The following is a 15,921-nucleotide window of genomic DNA, read 5'->3' as shown; positions in this document are numbered from 1 at the left end:
GTCCCAAGCCGATACAGTTGTTTGAGAAAATCACCCAAGTAGCTTCTTGCCCTGCCTTCTTTAGGCTGACTTTTGTCTTCATAGTCTCAAGTTCCAGGCAGGAAAAAGGGAGAAATTTAAGACAAAAGACTCATCCTTGGGAGGTTTTGTCTTTTTTATTGATAAAATTATCCTGTCTAGATAAAATTATCTAGAAATTTATGGCTCTATTTGGCCCAACTATGTTACTTGGTCCTTCCTACCTTTGAAGGCGGTCAGGGCAGAGAATATGTAAAACACAGGAGCTGCAAATGAAATTTGGGCGTTCTGTTAGTCAAAATAAAGGTAACAGTGGATATTAGATGGGCAGTTCCAAGGGTTGGGCAAACACAAAGATGCACTGCCAAGATCCCCTTCCAAGGAAGGACTTGCTATCTCACTCCTGGAATGGGGTCCACAGACACCTCCACCCATATGGTCACAGCTCAGAGGCTGCACGATTATAGAGAGTCACTTCACCCAATGTCCCCTGCTTCCCAGAGCAGCCTGCATCTGATGCCTGAGAAAGACAGGGACATAAAAACACAACCATCTATATCCCACATGAGACAATGCTGATCTGCAACGCTTGTTCCAGAGCTCTCAGCCAGGTTGTCCAAGGATTTGTAGGGCCTGGATTGCAGTTTGGCTGCTTTCTCTGCCCAATCTTGCTTCTTCCCCCTTCTCTTTACTGATGTGGATCTCTAGTAAGTATCTTCACCCCAAATTCCACCTCAGCATGTGTTTCTGGAGAACTCAATCTGCAACAACAAAGTATTGTTTATAATAGTGTCGGGACTAAGGGAAAGCTTTACCCTTGCCCTGTGGAGGTTTGCTGAAAATTTCAGACAAGAGGCAGATTAATAGGAGAAAAGGCATACAATTTTATTTGATCATAGTTTTGCATCTGCAGGGGCCATGTTGTGGGCATAAGAAAGGTAGTCAATGTATGTGGGAAGCTGCTGGTCTCAGTAAACCTGGAAGTGAGTCATCCATGTTGACCAACACTAGATCTATGCAGAAGATATTGGTGATGATGAAGCCTAGCCTCTTGGGCATATAAGAGATGAAGAAGGTGGAACCTAATCCATTGACCCTGAACCCCTTAGACACAGCCCCCTGCCCAGCCAGCACACCCGAGCCTTAAGGGTTGATGGTGACACCAAAACCCCTTCCCCAGAAGGATGGTCAGCACCACCATCAGCTCTCAAGATCACAGACTCTGAGCCATGGTGATGATAGTGACTCACATCCCAATGTCCCAGACCCACAGGATCAGAGTCTTCACATTAACCAGATTCCCAAATGGCTCACATTCTCATGAAACTACAAGAGGCACAGACACATCCTTGTTAAACACAAACTTTCTCATCCACTGGCCCACTGGATAGAAACCTAATTTTGGATTTGTGTCTCTGCATCCCACCCTATTTCTTTCCATCTTGTACTACACAGGGAGGGTGAGTGTGTGTGTGTGTGTGTGTGTGTGTGTGTGTACGAGTATGTGGGGTATAGGGCCCGAGGGGTCCCCTGAAGTTTCACTGAAAAAATCAACTCACAAAAGACAGATTAATTGGAGAAAAGGCACACAAATGTATTTAATGTGTACAAATAGGAGCCTTCAGAAGGAAGGCCCAAAGATACAGGGGAAATTATCCATTTTTATGCTTAGGTTCAACAAAGCATAGACAGTGTGTAGAAACAGGGTTGGACAAAAAGGGCCTGATCTAAAGCTAATGGACTGAGTGTGGAAACCCAGCAAGGCCTGTCTGTCTAGATTCTTCTTGGCCTCTCTGAGCAGCGTTCCTTCCTTCTGGGTGTAAGGCAAGACCCTCTCTGGAAGGGGGGGTGTTATGACCTACAGTCAAACAAGGTATGTCAGGGAATTTCGTTATGGCCAGTTTTTACACAGATAAGGTGGAGGGAAAGTTAGAGTGATATTTTTAGATTTTATGGCTGGCTTTGGGGAAAAGCAGTTCTGGTTTCTATGATCCGCCTTGGGGAAGAAGGATTCTAGTTTCTATGGCTAGCCTCAAGGGAGAATGTGACTGAGAGACAGAAGGGAAGGAGAAGGTCAGAGAGAAACTTTTGCTTCTGAGGCCTTCATTTTGGGGTATTGTTTTCTGAGTCCCAACAACAGTAAATACACAGCAATAGAAAAAATTAATAATTTATAGTATAATGAACTATTATGGCCATTGAAATGGGAATTTACATGAAATTTTTTAATAACATAAAATATTCATGACATAATACTTAGTTTTAAAAAGATAGAAGTTGTGGCATATGTATATAATAGAATACTATGTAGCAATAAACGCTAAAGGAGTAATGATACATGTTACAACATGAAGTTCAAAAACACTTTATTTAGTAAAAGAAGGCAAACACAAAAGACTATGATTCCACTTATATGAAATGTCCAGAAAAACAGATCTATAGAGACAGGAAGGAGTTGCCTGGGGCTTGGGGTGGGAACAGGAATTAACTGTAAATAGGCATAAGAGGTCTTACTGGGTGTTAAAAACCTGAATTTTGATGATGGCTACATAACTTGTCAAATTTACTAAAAGTCATTTTACATGCACATTTTACCTCAATAAAGTTGTTACAGATTCCAAAGCAATGACACTTAGAAAAAGACACAATTGGCCGGACGCAGTGGCTCACGCCTGTAATCCCAGCACTTTGGGAGGCTGAGGTGGGCAGATCACGAGGTCAAGAGATCGAGACCATCCTGGTTAACATGGTGAAACCCCATCTCTACTAAAAAAAATACAAAAAAAAAAAAAAAATAGCCGGCATGGTGACACACGCCTGTAGTCCCAGCTGCTGAGGAGGCTGAGGCAGGAGAATCACTTAAACTTGGGAGGTGGAGGTTGCAGTGAGCGGAGATCACGCCACTGCACTCCAGCCTGGGTGACAGAGAGAGACTCCATTTCAAAAAAAAAAAAGAAAAGAAAGAGAAAGAAAGAAAGAAAAGAAAAGAGAGAAAGAAAGAGAAAGAAAGAGAGAAAGCAAGCAAGCAAGCAAGTGGCACAATTTAAAAATATATACACCTCCACTATACACCCAACTAGTTGAATTTTATCTCTATCTGCCTGTATGTGTATCAAACTGTTAATAGTGACTGTCACTTCATTTTTTAGTTATGGGTGATTTTTATTCTTAGATAGATCTTTTAATATCCACATTTTCTACATTGAGCATTTATTACTTAAAGCAGTTAACTTACAAACAAACAAACAAAAAGCCAAAACGAAACAAAATCTTTTTTAAAGGATGAAGTGCTGCCAGGCACGGTGGCTCAAGCCTGTAATCCCAGCATTTTGGGAGGCCGAGGTGAGTGGATCACTTGAGGTCAGGAGTTTGAGACCAGCCTGTCCAACATGGTGAAACCCCGTCTGTACTAAAAATAGAAAAAGTAGCCAGATGTCGTGGCACATGCCTGTAGTCCCAGCTACTCATGAGGCTGAGGCAGGAGAATTGCTCAAACCAGGAAGGCAGAGATTGCAGTGAGCCAACATCGTGCCACTGTACTCCAGCCTGAGACCCTGCCTCAAAAAAAAAAAAAAAAAAAGATGATGTGCAATTCCTTCTGTGCAGATCATCTCCTGCCCTTCCAGAATGGCTGGAACTTAGTCTTCAACTCCTACAAGCACATGTTAAATCACAGAGTACTTGCTTGTGAGAGAGAAAGTTTTAAATTGAGTGATTGGCTCTTTAGATGAATCAAGTCTACTATGTGTGTTTATGTCTGTGTGTGTGTAATATTTAATTGAATAATGAGAGAAGGTCCAAATCCAAAGAGGAGGACCAAAGACAGTAGCTTCCAGAAACAAGAGGTACGGTGTTTATTTGGGATGTTATTCATTCTTTTTCTTTTTCTTTTTTCTTTTTAATCTAGTTCTCACTGTGCTGCCCGGGCTAGAGTAAAGCAGCATGATCATACCTCACTGCAGCCTTGACCTCCTGAGCTCAAGCGATCGTCCCACCTTAGTCTCCCGAGTAGCTGCGACTACAGATGCATGCCACACTCAGCTAATTTTTAAATTTTTTTGTAGAAACAGGGCTCACTATATTGCCAGGCTGGTATCAAATTCCTGGCCTCAAGCGATCCTCCTGCTTTAGCCTCCCAAAGTGCTGGGATTACAGGTGTGAGCCACCATGCCAGGCCAGATGTTAATGATTCCGTCATTAAGAGTTGATAGAAACATTTGAAGTGAAACTTTTTATTTCTAGAGAATCAGGGCTGAGTTCATCCAAGCATTCTTTCAGAAGAGTGACCTTTCAAGGGTTGAAATAACAGCTCTCACATAAAGTATTAGAGATTTCAGTTGAGATCAAGGATGAGAAAATGACTACAATTGAGCACAGTATGCCAAAGTTGACTAAAAGCTGATTACTGTTAAACTGGTCTATAAGTTCAGTTACAGCTATACTCTCCTTCTAGTTTCACACAAATGACTCTCATTATTTCAGGACTGTGTGTTTAATCAAACTCCACCCAATGCCCCAGATTTGACCCTTTGCCTATGGATTCCTCTCTTACCAGAGAGGTAATCTGACATTCAAATTTGTCCATATATAACTTCTAGAAGCTGGTTAAAAAGCACTTTCAAAGTATTGTTATACGAGAAGTTAGCAATTTTACTTCCAAAAATAAGTTGTATTTTAATATATTTTTTAAAATATTAATGATCAGGGAAAAGATAGTGAGAGTACAGCATAGAACATTACATAAACACCATGCTTTTTCTTTTCTGACATCCTTGTCTCCATTGAACTATATCCTGCTAATTCACTGATTTAAATGTGAGTTTATTATTATTCTCACTGAGGTATGACTAATTTGGAGTCAAATTATATTTATTTTAACGAGCTATCTTTTTTTAAATGCATTTTATGTTGCTGGTGCTCTTGTGTTACACAAATGAAAAATAAAATTTTTGTTTTTACATCCCTTAAATACTTTGCAGCAATTAAATGCTTACAGATAGCTGAACAATAAATTCTTCCCACAAGCAGAAAAAAGAAAAAGTGCTTTGCCAGGGAGCATAAAAATTAGGTTTCAATTATCTACAAAAAAAAAAAAAAGATAAAAAGAAAGGAAAAGAAAAGAAATTAGGTCAAACTTTCTGACAATCAACTCAGGTTATTGTCCTCTGAGGTTCATTTTGAAATACAGTTTAATTTTCTATGCACGTTTATTATAAGAATATTATAAACTCACAATCTTAAAAAAGTTAAATTGCAATCCCATCACAGAAATATAACCAATATTAACATTTTTTTTCAGATGGGGTCTCACTGTGTTGCTTAGGCTGGTTTTGAACTCCTGGGCTCAAGTGATCCTCCCACCTCCACCTCCCAAAGTGCTAGGATTACAGGCATGAGCCACCGTGCCCAACTAATATTAACATTTTGATGTAGCTTCTCACAGAATGTTTTCACTATAGGCACAAACAAAAGATATTATTTGTTTTTACACAAAGGTTTATTCAACAAATGTTTATTGAGTGTCTATTAAGTGCCAGTGTTATTTCTACTGAATGACACCTTAGCTACACTGCCAACTCAGCATTCACTATCATTTGAATGTCCTTTCATGTGAATAAATTTGGATGTGCTATATCATTTTAATAACTGTATAATTACAAGTGATTGTACTCTCCAAAATGACAACAGCAACCTTTCCATTCACACCCCCATACTTTCTGAACCTTACCATGCCACACCAAGAAGGTAGAATATATGGCCCCTTACCTTGAACATGGGTGAAGTTTTATGACTGCCTCAGTCCAGCAGAAGTAACACCATGTGATTTCCAAGAGAGACTGTAAAAGGTGATATGACTTCTGCCTAGCCTCCTCTTAGAACATTCACCCTTGGAACCCAGACAGCATGTTGTGAGGGATCCCAAGCCACATGGAGAAACTGTATATATATGTTCCAGCTGACAGCTCCCACTGAGGTCTCAGGCAACAACCAGCATCAACTGTCAGCCATGCAATGAGCGAGTCTCCAGATGACTGCAGCCTCTAGACTTTGAGCCACAGCAGCTGGTGCCAAATAGGGCAGAGGTGGCTGTGCCCACTGAGCCCTTCCAAAATCACAGACTTGTGAGCAAAATACACATGGCTTGCTTTAAGCCACTAAGTGTCCAGGTGGTTTGTTATGCAGCAGTAGATAACAGGACTAGCGATAGGCCTTTGAATGACCATACCACAATTTTTGTAACCAATTCCTTAATTTTAGACATTTTAATTGTCACAAAGTGTTTTGATGTTGCTGTTGTTGTTGCCTTTAATACAAACATCACATATATATACATCTGTGAACACAATAGTGTGTGTAGCATTATTATTATTATTATTATTATTATTGAGACAGGGTCTGGCTCTGTCACCTAGGCTGAAGTGCAGTGGCACAATCTCAGCTCACTGCAACCTCCACCTCCTGGACTCAAGCCATCCTCCCACCTCAGCCTGCTGAATACAGGCCACGCCACCACGCCCAGTGAATTTTTTTTATTTTTATTTTTGGTAGTGACGGGGTTTCACCATGTTGCCTAGGCTGATCTTGAACTCCTGAGCTCAAGCAATTGGCTCACCTTAGCCTCTCAAAGTGCTAGGATTGTAGGCGTGAGCCACCGTGCCCAGCCACCTTATTTCCTCAATATTATTTCCCAGAAGTAGAAGTGCAGGCCAAAAGATATGAATATTTTAAGGAACTTTGATGTGAGCTTTTGGCAGTTCAATGTAACGTAGTTTAGTAGTTCACAAATATGTATGACTTAAAAATAGTTAAACCTAAAATGCTATGGCAAAATCAATCACTACAAATTCCATGACTGAAAAGGAAAGATCACTGAGTATAGAAAAAAAAAACCCCACAAAACTGGTAATTCTATCATAAAGAAGTTCTGGCTTTTAACTTAAAGATAATACATTCAAACATTTAAATTTTTTAAAGTGATTATGCAAACACAGATTTTGAGGGTGAAAGTCTTACCGAAGTCTGCTTCCATCTTTGTCAAATATAATCCCCAGATGGTTCCCAAATACCCTTGGTCACTAATATACCCCTCTTCATAGTAAGATAACTTTATCTGATGAATTTTAACTTCAAGAATGTAAAGATACGTATCTTCAAGCCTAGAAATTTGTCTTGAGCTCTCTGAAGGCTGAATAATTCTACTGCAGTCTGAAGACCTCGCCCTGAGTAGGGTTTTACACTCTGAATCAGTGTTGTCAGATGAGCAGATACAATGGCTTAACTGGTTGTGGAGAATAGGAAGAGCTGAGTTACCATGTGACCATAGCTGATACAATTGTTGCTTTAAAATGTAGAGGCAAGTTTCAAGGTAATGCTTTTGCATTAAGTGCTGCAAAGTTTTTAAGTGCCATGGCTATTCTAATTCTTTACTAATTACGTGTGTGTATTACCTGTCACCTTCTCATAAAGAATAGTAATAATAATAATAATATCTGAGGTTTGTATAGTAGTTCACAAGGTGCTTTCACATTTGTTTTCATTGTTTCATTTAATCTTCGTAACAAAACCAAGGGGTCAGCATTACCTTCATCACTTTGTAGGTGAAGAAAGCAAGTCCAAGAAAGCTAAGTAACGAGGCAGAGACAGCCAGGACTCAACTTAAGATCTTTTAAAGTAGAAACCACGGAAGTCTATCCCATCCTTTTCAGTTTGTCTCTTGACTTATGCTAAAACTCATTACACAGCAATAGGGGTCAACAAACTTTTTGTGGAAAGGGCCAGAGAGTAAACATTCTCAGCTCTGTGGACCAAGCAGTTCAATACTGCAACTACTCAACAGTGCCATTGTTGCACAAACACAGCCATGGACAATACTCAAATGAACGGGCATGGCTGTGTACTAATACACCTTTATTTATACCAACAGGCAAAGGATCGATTTGGCCCTCTGACCATAGTTTGCCCACCCCTGACATAAGAGGATGAGTAAACATACAGGAATCTCATGTCTATTTCTGCCCTTTTAACCACAATCCTTCCCTTCCCCTATAAGAAACTATCTTTATTAGATTCTTATTGATCCTTCTAGAGTTCCTGTTTTTGCAAATACAAGCCTATGCATATATAGACTTTTCATCCTCCCACTGCACCTCTCTTATTTCCCTCAGCCCCATGCCCTCTTCAGCACTTTGTTTTCATTGCCTGGGCATCTGTCTATATTAGTACATAGAGATCTGATATTCCATTTTGCCATTGCATAGTACTTCACTATATAGATATGCCACAGATTAGTCAATCTACTGCTGCCCATTTGTGTGGTTTCCTTGTATTGCTTGAAAATATGACATTTCTTGCTTTCTCTGGTGATTGTGTAGAATAGGTGCCTAGAAGTGGGATTGCTGGGAGGAAGGGTCCATGCATCTATAAATTTGTTAGATTGCCAAATCTCTCCCCCAACCCCAGATTGGTGGTGGTATATTATACTCCCAGCAGCAACCTATAAAAGTGCCCATTTCCCCAGAACCTCATCAATGGTGTATGAGCCAAACCTTTGAATTTAGTCCACTCTGACAGGCAGTAAATTATACTTCGGTGTAGTTTTAATTTACATTGATTTTATTGCAAATGAGAAAGAACACCTTTCCATGCATTTAAAGACCAATTATATGTCTCCTTTTGTTTCATAACCTTTGCCCATTTTTCTTTTGGGTGGTAGGTTTTTTTTCTCTTTTCCAAGTTTGGGCATTCATTAAACATGAAGGAGATGGGCCCTCTGTCCCAGTTCATTATTTCTTTTGACTTGATATATGCTGTTTTATTTTGCCATGGAAAAGGTTTTTAAAATTTTTATGTAGATACATTTATTGATCATAGAGATATATAGGTGTAGCTATAGATACAGACATAAATATCTTCTAGATTTTTTACTCTTTTTGTACTGGACATCTGAGATGAATGTAGGTGAAAAGGATAGAGGTGATGGTGAGAGTCAGAAAGATATTAGAGCTTTTATTTACAAGTAAGTTTGTATCCAAAATTCAAATGGATTATCCAGGTATTATTTTAAATATTAAGACCGGTGGCAGGTACTGGTACAGAGAACAACTGAGAATAGAGCAAAATGGCCAAGGAAAAGGAGGGAAAGGGAACTATTTTATATCAAGAAAATTATGATGCTAAACGAGTTCTAGTAAGGCTGAAACTCATGATATAGACACTTTAAATATTTTTGTAGTTGCTTACATATAATTTTATGGCAAAATGTCTTAAATTGCGTATAAGATATTAGTATCATTGAGCTAGTGTTTAGTGGTGCTCCTTTTGAAGGTTATTATTCTGCTATCAGGTTACAAACTTTTTAGAATATTGAGTTCTGTGCTTTTGTTTGGTTTTGTCTGAATTCTCTGCCTAGTATGTTCATCTCATCCTACTCCCATTACTCCAGCAAAGGGGAATCAGAAAACTGAAGTTAAGAAAGACAGGTAAGTTATAGCATTTGCTATGCACCTCAGACTCATTTTTGCTATTGAGATGGCATTGTCACCAAGCAGAGGCAATTTTTTTTTCTGCAGAGGAGAGGCAGGACAGGGGCCTGGGGTGGGGGGTGCGGCCAGAACTGTGATGTCACAGATTGCATTGTCTCTTGGGAAACTCATCCATCAAACCGTCACCTCTGATTCTATGCAGGGTCACTACGAAAGAGGCAGCATGCCCCAGTTTGGGTATTCTGAAGTGTTAGTATGTAGTGGAGCTGGTGGTGTGAAGCTGATTCATTTTGTTTCAAAGCCCCAAATGGCATGCTGCCGAGCACAGGCACAAGCACAGCAGCGTCTCCTTAGAAATAATGACTCCAAGGCAAACAGCCCTCATTGCAAAATGTAGAAGTCTGCCATCTGCTTGTCTCCACTGTGGTTTATTCGTTTCAGGGTTTTAAATGACGTAATAAAAAGGTAAGTCTTCTTTTTAAAAACTGGAGGGGTAAGTGGGAATTCCAGATTGATTATAGCGTATCTGGAATATATGTAAGATATTTGTCTTAAGTTAGAAGAGGATTTGAATTTATAAAGTGTGACTATTCTTTTCAAATGCAAGTGCAAATCCTGTCCTGGGAAGATACGGTAAAATCCATATCTTAAAAAAAGAAGGTCACGCCTTACAACTTAGCAATTTTATTTGGTATTTTAAAAACATGATTTTTTAAAAAATGAATTTTCATAAAGACAGTAATTTTCCAGATGTTCGATAGTACATATCGATCACTTTTTCATATATGATATTCCACCTTTTCTTGATGTTTTCAATCTATTTTCAGCTTTTGGATGAGTTAAAAACAAGCAGCTGCTATAAATTGTCAAGAGCTCTTAAAATGAGGTGCCAGATAGATTTGGGAAGCGTCTAGCTGATTTCTACATAACTCGTTTGGAATTACTCTGTTGTGGGAGGGAGTATAAAGGGTCATAAGACTCAGATGAAGTTCGAAGCTGAGGTGTCCCCTCTCCCATCCCTGAGGGATAGTGACCAGGGTTTGGAGATATAGGAGGAAGCAAATGCACACCTCCGTGCCTCGCCATGACCTATCGTATTCCAGTCGATGAGGAGTCCAGAGGGCTGGGATCCATGACTCCCTGAGGATTCGCCTGGCAGGAATGAATGCCAGCAAACACCCCCCTTCCATCCCCTCCCCTCCTCGCTCCCCAGGAGAGGCGCTTCTGCAGAAGTCATTTGGTGTGTGTGCTGGTTTTCCTTGTGAGAGGATTAGAGAATAGGGGAGTGCTTTGTAAGAAAAATCCTGGGAGAGGTTGCTGGGAAGAAATCAAACAGAGGGAAGGAAGACTTCAGCTTTCAGAGTCCCCTCAGTCAAGTAAGTCTGAGACCCAGTTGCCTGGCCTAGAGCAGCTGAGGGGTTGTTTCCTTTCGTCCACGCTAGGAGAAACTGGTAAGGCTCATTTTATTCTCTACTGCTCTGGGATGCTACTGTAATTGCTTTACTGAAGCGCAGGGGTCAGAAGGGAGGGAAGTTGGTTAGTGACTCTGCGGACATCCTGCATCGTCTCTGTCTGGTGTATGAGGACGGCGCTGTTTCTGGTACAAAGGGCTGGTAGCCACAGAACAATTTTACTTTTCCCAAACTTGATTAGCATCACTTCTGAGCAACTGACTTAAGCAAAACGCATGCCCACGCAGAAATTATACCCCATAGAGGAATGCACTTATCTATCAGATACTCGGATCTTGAAAGCATTTCTATCTCAATTTGATTAGTTTGGGGGGTACAACTTCAGGAGAGTAAGAGAAAAACCCGGTCCTTCTGGAAATGTTTCAATTGTCTGTTTCCTGTGAGAATGTATTTTTGCCATTGTATGTATCACCTGTTTTGTAACAAGAGCTGTTCAGATCCAAGCCACTGTTAAAAATCCGAGTAGTACCTAGCGCAAGTTCAAGACACTGTGAAAGGAGGGGAGAGTGTTCACACTCAAGTGAGGAAAATGGAACTTGAAGAACTTTATATTCTTTATCTGTATGCAGAGGAGTTCTAATTGGAAAGAAGAAATGAGGAAGCTGCCCTAGAGTCAGAAAGAATAGGTACACGTTTCCTTCAACATTTTCAAAGAATCAGCTTATGCACACAGCCTTCTTGGGCAAATGTTGCTTCTTACTCCCTAATTCCATTCTGTTATTTCTAGAGCTGACTTTCATATTTGTGTGAAGATATATATAGAATACGTTATTTATATTACTTATATATTTAAAATTTATATGTATACTCACACACATATAAATATATCCTTTTATCATATCCTGGCAAACTTGAGCCTGAAGAGTTTAGAAATATATTGATTCAGTCTGAAGCAAATTATCCCTTAAGCAAGCTACAAAAGTCCTTCTGAGAGGCATGTTTGGAGTTGGGGGCTGTGTGAAGAAGAGAGAAGTGGCAGACAGCTGTTGTTTCTGTGATGGACAAGTCCAGAAGCCTTTCCTCATAGCTGAGAACCAAATTCCTAAAAACTCTGCGCACCCCTCCCCCATCACCAAGACAGGGTAGTAATCTTTGTTGTTGTTTTTGCCCTGAGAAAATTTGAGTGCTGCCTAATTTAGGGGGCTCTCTGCATTTTTTCCTCCTCATTAAAATAAAACTAGAAGCATTGCTAAATGCAAAGTTCTGATGATGGATGTTTCGTTTCTAAACTTAACATATGCCAATACACTTATTATCATTTCGGTTGAATCTGCCCATCATGAAAACACTGATCAAGTAAAATGATTCAACACAAATTATTCAAGTCTGCAACTGTTACTTCAGTTTACTTAATTCTACAGTCTTAAGATGATGTGATTATTGGAATATTCAAAAATTGAAAATGCATGCCATTTATTTCATTAATAACAACCAGGTTATTTAAACTATAGGTTATAAACTATAGGTTTCAACTACAGGTTATAAACTATTTAAATACAGTTTCTTTGCATGCACATTGATATGAAAACCTGAAGAAATATATGCTTTTTCTTTTAAAATAAAATAATTATTTGCCTGAGATATCCTTTGCCAAAAAATGAAAGTCAATTCCCTTTCAGTTTCAGTTTTTTATTCTTTTCTCAACTGAAAATGCTAATTCGACCAAAAGGTGTTATCTTTGCCTTTAGGAATTGTTTACGGAATGCTGGCAGTCAATTTGGGAGTCCTGAGTGTGAGATAACAGTTAATCAATCTATCTGTGAACTGTAAAGTTTTCAGGTTTTGATCAACATTATTCACTATTCTCCGCCCCATGCTCATTCTGGTTATAAAGACTATTTACCTTCATTATTATATTTGAACCTGAGAGCGTCAAGTTTATTAGAATTGATTTTCTTTCCAGGTTGATCTTCTGAAATACTTTGGCCATTTTTCGCTACTGCCTTATGAGGTTTTCATTCATCTGGCATATATTTATTGAGTGCTTGGGTGTCACTAATATGGCGCACGTTTGCTGTTAGAGATGAAAGCTGTGTTTTGTGGAGTTTATTGCAGAGGCAACCAAGGCTAGAAGGGAAAGACCAACTCATGATGTTCTAACAATTGTTTGCCAGCTCCCGTGGTTCAATTGTGAGTGTGGTTTCAGCAACAACGAAAAACTCTTAATTCTTCTGAATTATTGATACATTAAAATATATTACTGGCTACTTGGAACCTGTGAGCTGAGTTAATCAATAATCCTCTCACATTGCACAAGACCCACTGTGTGTTATTCTCATCACTGGCCATTTAAATAATTCAAAAGAAAGGTTTCTCGTGAATTAACCTTGCCATTGCACAAATTGGGAAAATACAGAACAAAACATTCCAGCATCCTTAATCTTTAGAGCTTATAAATTACTGTTCCTTCTCATTTTTTTCTTGATGTATTAGTTTTTTCTGTTAGATGACTTTTGTTAAGTGTTTTGATATATCATAATAATGCACATAATTTGCAATAATGTCAATAAGAAAAAAGAATCATGGGAAAGAAATGAACATGTCTTGAATCCACCATATACCAGACACTGCCCTGGCCCCTTTACAAGCGTGTTATCATTTACTCTTCTCAACAAAACTGCAAAATAGGTATTATTGGGCCCATTTTAAAGATGAGGGAATGAAGGACCAGAGAATTTAAGAATAAAATCATGCCACACTACTAAGGTAGCAAACCCAAATCTGTTCCCTGCTCCACAAAAGCACTTTTTAGCACACTTCTATATTGCTCTCTTACCATTCATGTCTTTCTTCCCAGATCTCATATCAATTGAGAACTCACTATAGCTTACCTTAATGCTTCCAGAGAATCTCCCTTGACAGCTTCTGCCTGTTCCCTATCTTCCTTTATGATCAGAGAGCCAACACATATAACTATGGATTGGACAGGCACCATATGTATTTACTTGTAAAAATGCCTTTTGAAACATCAAGGTAGAAACATCATATTAGGTTAAAATACAGAATACAGTATTTTAGATTTGCTCAGTTAAGAGAAATTACAGACTTGGTTTAGTTTGGTTTCTGGCCATGCCTGCCCTGGTTTCCACCAGGTATCCAGTAGGGAGCCCTGGTCTGCATGTACGCTGTGACATATTTGTTTGTATAGAGATCTGCTTGTATAAAGATCTAGGTTTCTATACCGACTCAGCCTCACTTTCTGCCCCCAGCAGGTGAGCAGAAGACAGGATGGAGTTGTAGAAAAATGCATCCCTTACCCCCATCTGAAGTTACTGGTTGAGGGAAAGAAAATCATAACACATCATTAATAAAAAGAATTCTAAATATATCAGTGCATTAGTCTGGTACTCTCATAGTATAGTCATTCATTTACTGCAACACAATTATTTAGTCAGCACTGTCTATCCAATTGCCTTGTGTACTAGTTTCCAATGGCTGCTGTAATAAATTACCACAAATTATTAAAAATTTAAACAACACGGCCAGGCGCAGTGGCTCATACTTGTAATCCCAGCACATTGGGAGGCTGAGGCAGGAGGATCACTTGAGCCTAGGAGTTCAAGACCAGCTTGGGAAACATAGAGAAACTCCTCCTCTGCAAAAAAATAAAAAGTTAACTGGGTGTGGTAGCACATGCCTGTGGTCCCAACTACAAGGGATGCTAAGGAGGGAGGATCCTTTGAGGCCAGGAGTTTGAGGCTGCAATGAGCTATAATCATGCCACTGCACTCCAGCCTGCCCATCTCAAAAAAAAAAAAATTAAACAACACAAATTTATTTTATTACATTCCTGGAGGTCTGAAGCACAAAGTGGATCTAAAATCAAGGTATCAGCAGGCCTGCATTCCTTCTGAAGGCTCTAGACAAGAATCTGTTCCCTGCTTTTCCAACTTCAAGAGGCTTCTGGCACTCCTTGGCTCATGGCGCTGCATGTTTCTGACTCTGCTTCATTCGTCACATTGCCTTCTCTGACTCTTCTGCCTCCTTCTTTCCACTATAAGGACCTGTGCAATTACACTGGGGCCACCAGGTGACCCCATGGAAATCTTCCCATCTCGCATCCTTAGGTCTAACCATATTGAAGGATGTCGAAGGATGTGGTTAAACATCCTTAGCCACATCTGCAAGGTCCCTTTTGCCATGTAACATAACACATACAAACGTTTGGGAGATTAGAACATGGACATCTTCGGTGGGGAGCATTGTTCTGACTAACACATCTACTTTCAATTTTTTTTTTTTTTTTTGAGACAGGGTCTCGCTCTGTCACCCAGACTGGAGTGCAGTGGTGCAAACATGGCTCACTGCAGCCTCAACTTCCTGTGGTCAAGTGATCCTCCCACCTCAGCCTCCTGAGTAGCTGGGACTATAGGCATGCACCACCACGCTCAGCTAATTTTTGTATTTTTTGTAGAGATGGGGTTTCACCATGTTGCCTAGGCTGGTCTGGAACTCCTAGGCTCAAGCGGTCCACCTGCCACAGCCTCCCAAAGTGCTAGGGTTACAGGTGTGAGCCACCATGCCCGGACACAAATTTCTTTATATTGACTTGATATGTATTTATTCCATGATCTTGTAGGCAGTAGGGAGCCATGGAAATATTTCAAGTGGAGAGGTGAAATGAAAAAGATCAGGTTTCCATGTTAGAAAGCTCACTGAGAGAGCCCTATGGAGATGGAGGCCCAACTAGGCTGCCTACTGGAATGCAGGAGAGAGAGGTCGAGAACATGACTTCTGATAGAATCTGCAGAGAAAAGGACAAGAAGTTTGAGAAATACTAAGGACAGTGCATTGGCAGGACAGCTGAGAGGAAGAGGTTTGTGACTTGGGTATCTCAGGTAGATGATGGGGAGGTAGAGAGGATGGGGGACTCTGAGAAGATGTGTGTATGCTGCACTAGGACCTGGGGATAGAACACCGGCCAGAAACACCTTTTCTCCTAAGAAGCT

The 15,921-nt window shown here is 39.9% G+C and overlaps 1 protein-coding gene across 5 annotated transcripts in view; it reads left to right on the top strand.

Moving 5' to 3' along the window:
* Positions 1-15,921, top strand: part of MID1 (midline 1) — a 384,641-nt gene that overhangs the window by 143,076 nt on the left and 225,644 nt on the right. The window contains exon 1 of one of the 5 annotated variants that reach the window (XM_054470942.2): positions 9,691-9,965. The exons of 3 other annotated variants lie outside the window; for them this stretch is intronic. The gene's annotated coding sequence lies outside the window, so the exon portion shown is untranslated. Of the gene's footprint in view, positions 1-9,690; positions 9,966-10,801; positions 10,952-15,921 lie in introns of those variants that run through there. One more of the 5 variants, XM_063660356.1, reaches the window with a different exon arrangement.

Source organism: Pongo pygmaeus, chromosome X (assembly GCF_028885625.2).
Source record: "Pongo pygmaeus isolate AG05252 chromosome X, NHGRI_mPonPyg2-v2.0_pri, whole genome shotgun sequence".
Classification (NCBI taxonomy): Eukaryota; Metazoa; Chordata; class Mammalia; order Primates; family Hominidae; genus Pongo; species Pongo pygmaeus.
This window is presented reverse-complemented; position numbering and strand designations above follow the sequence as displayed.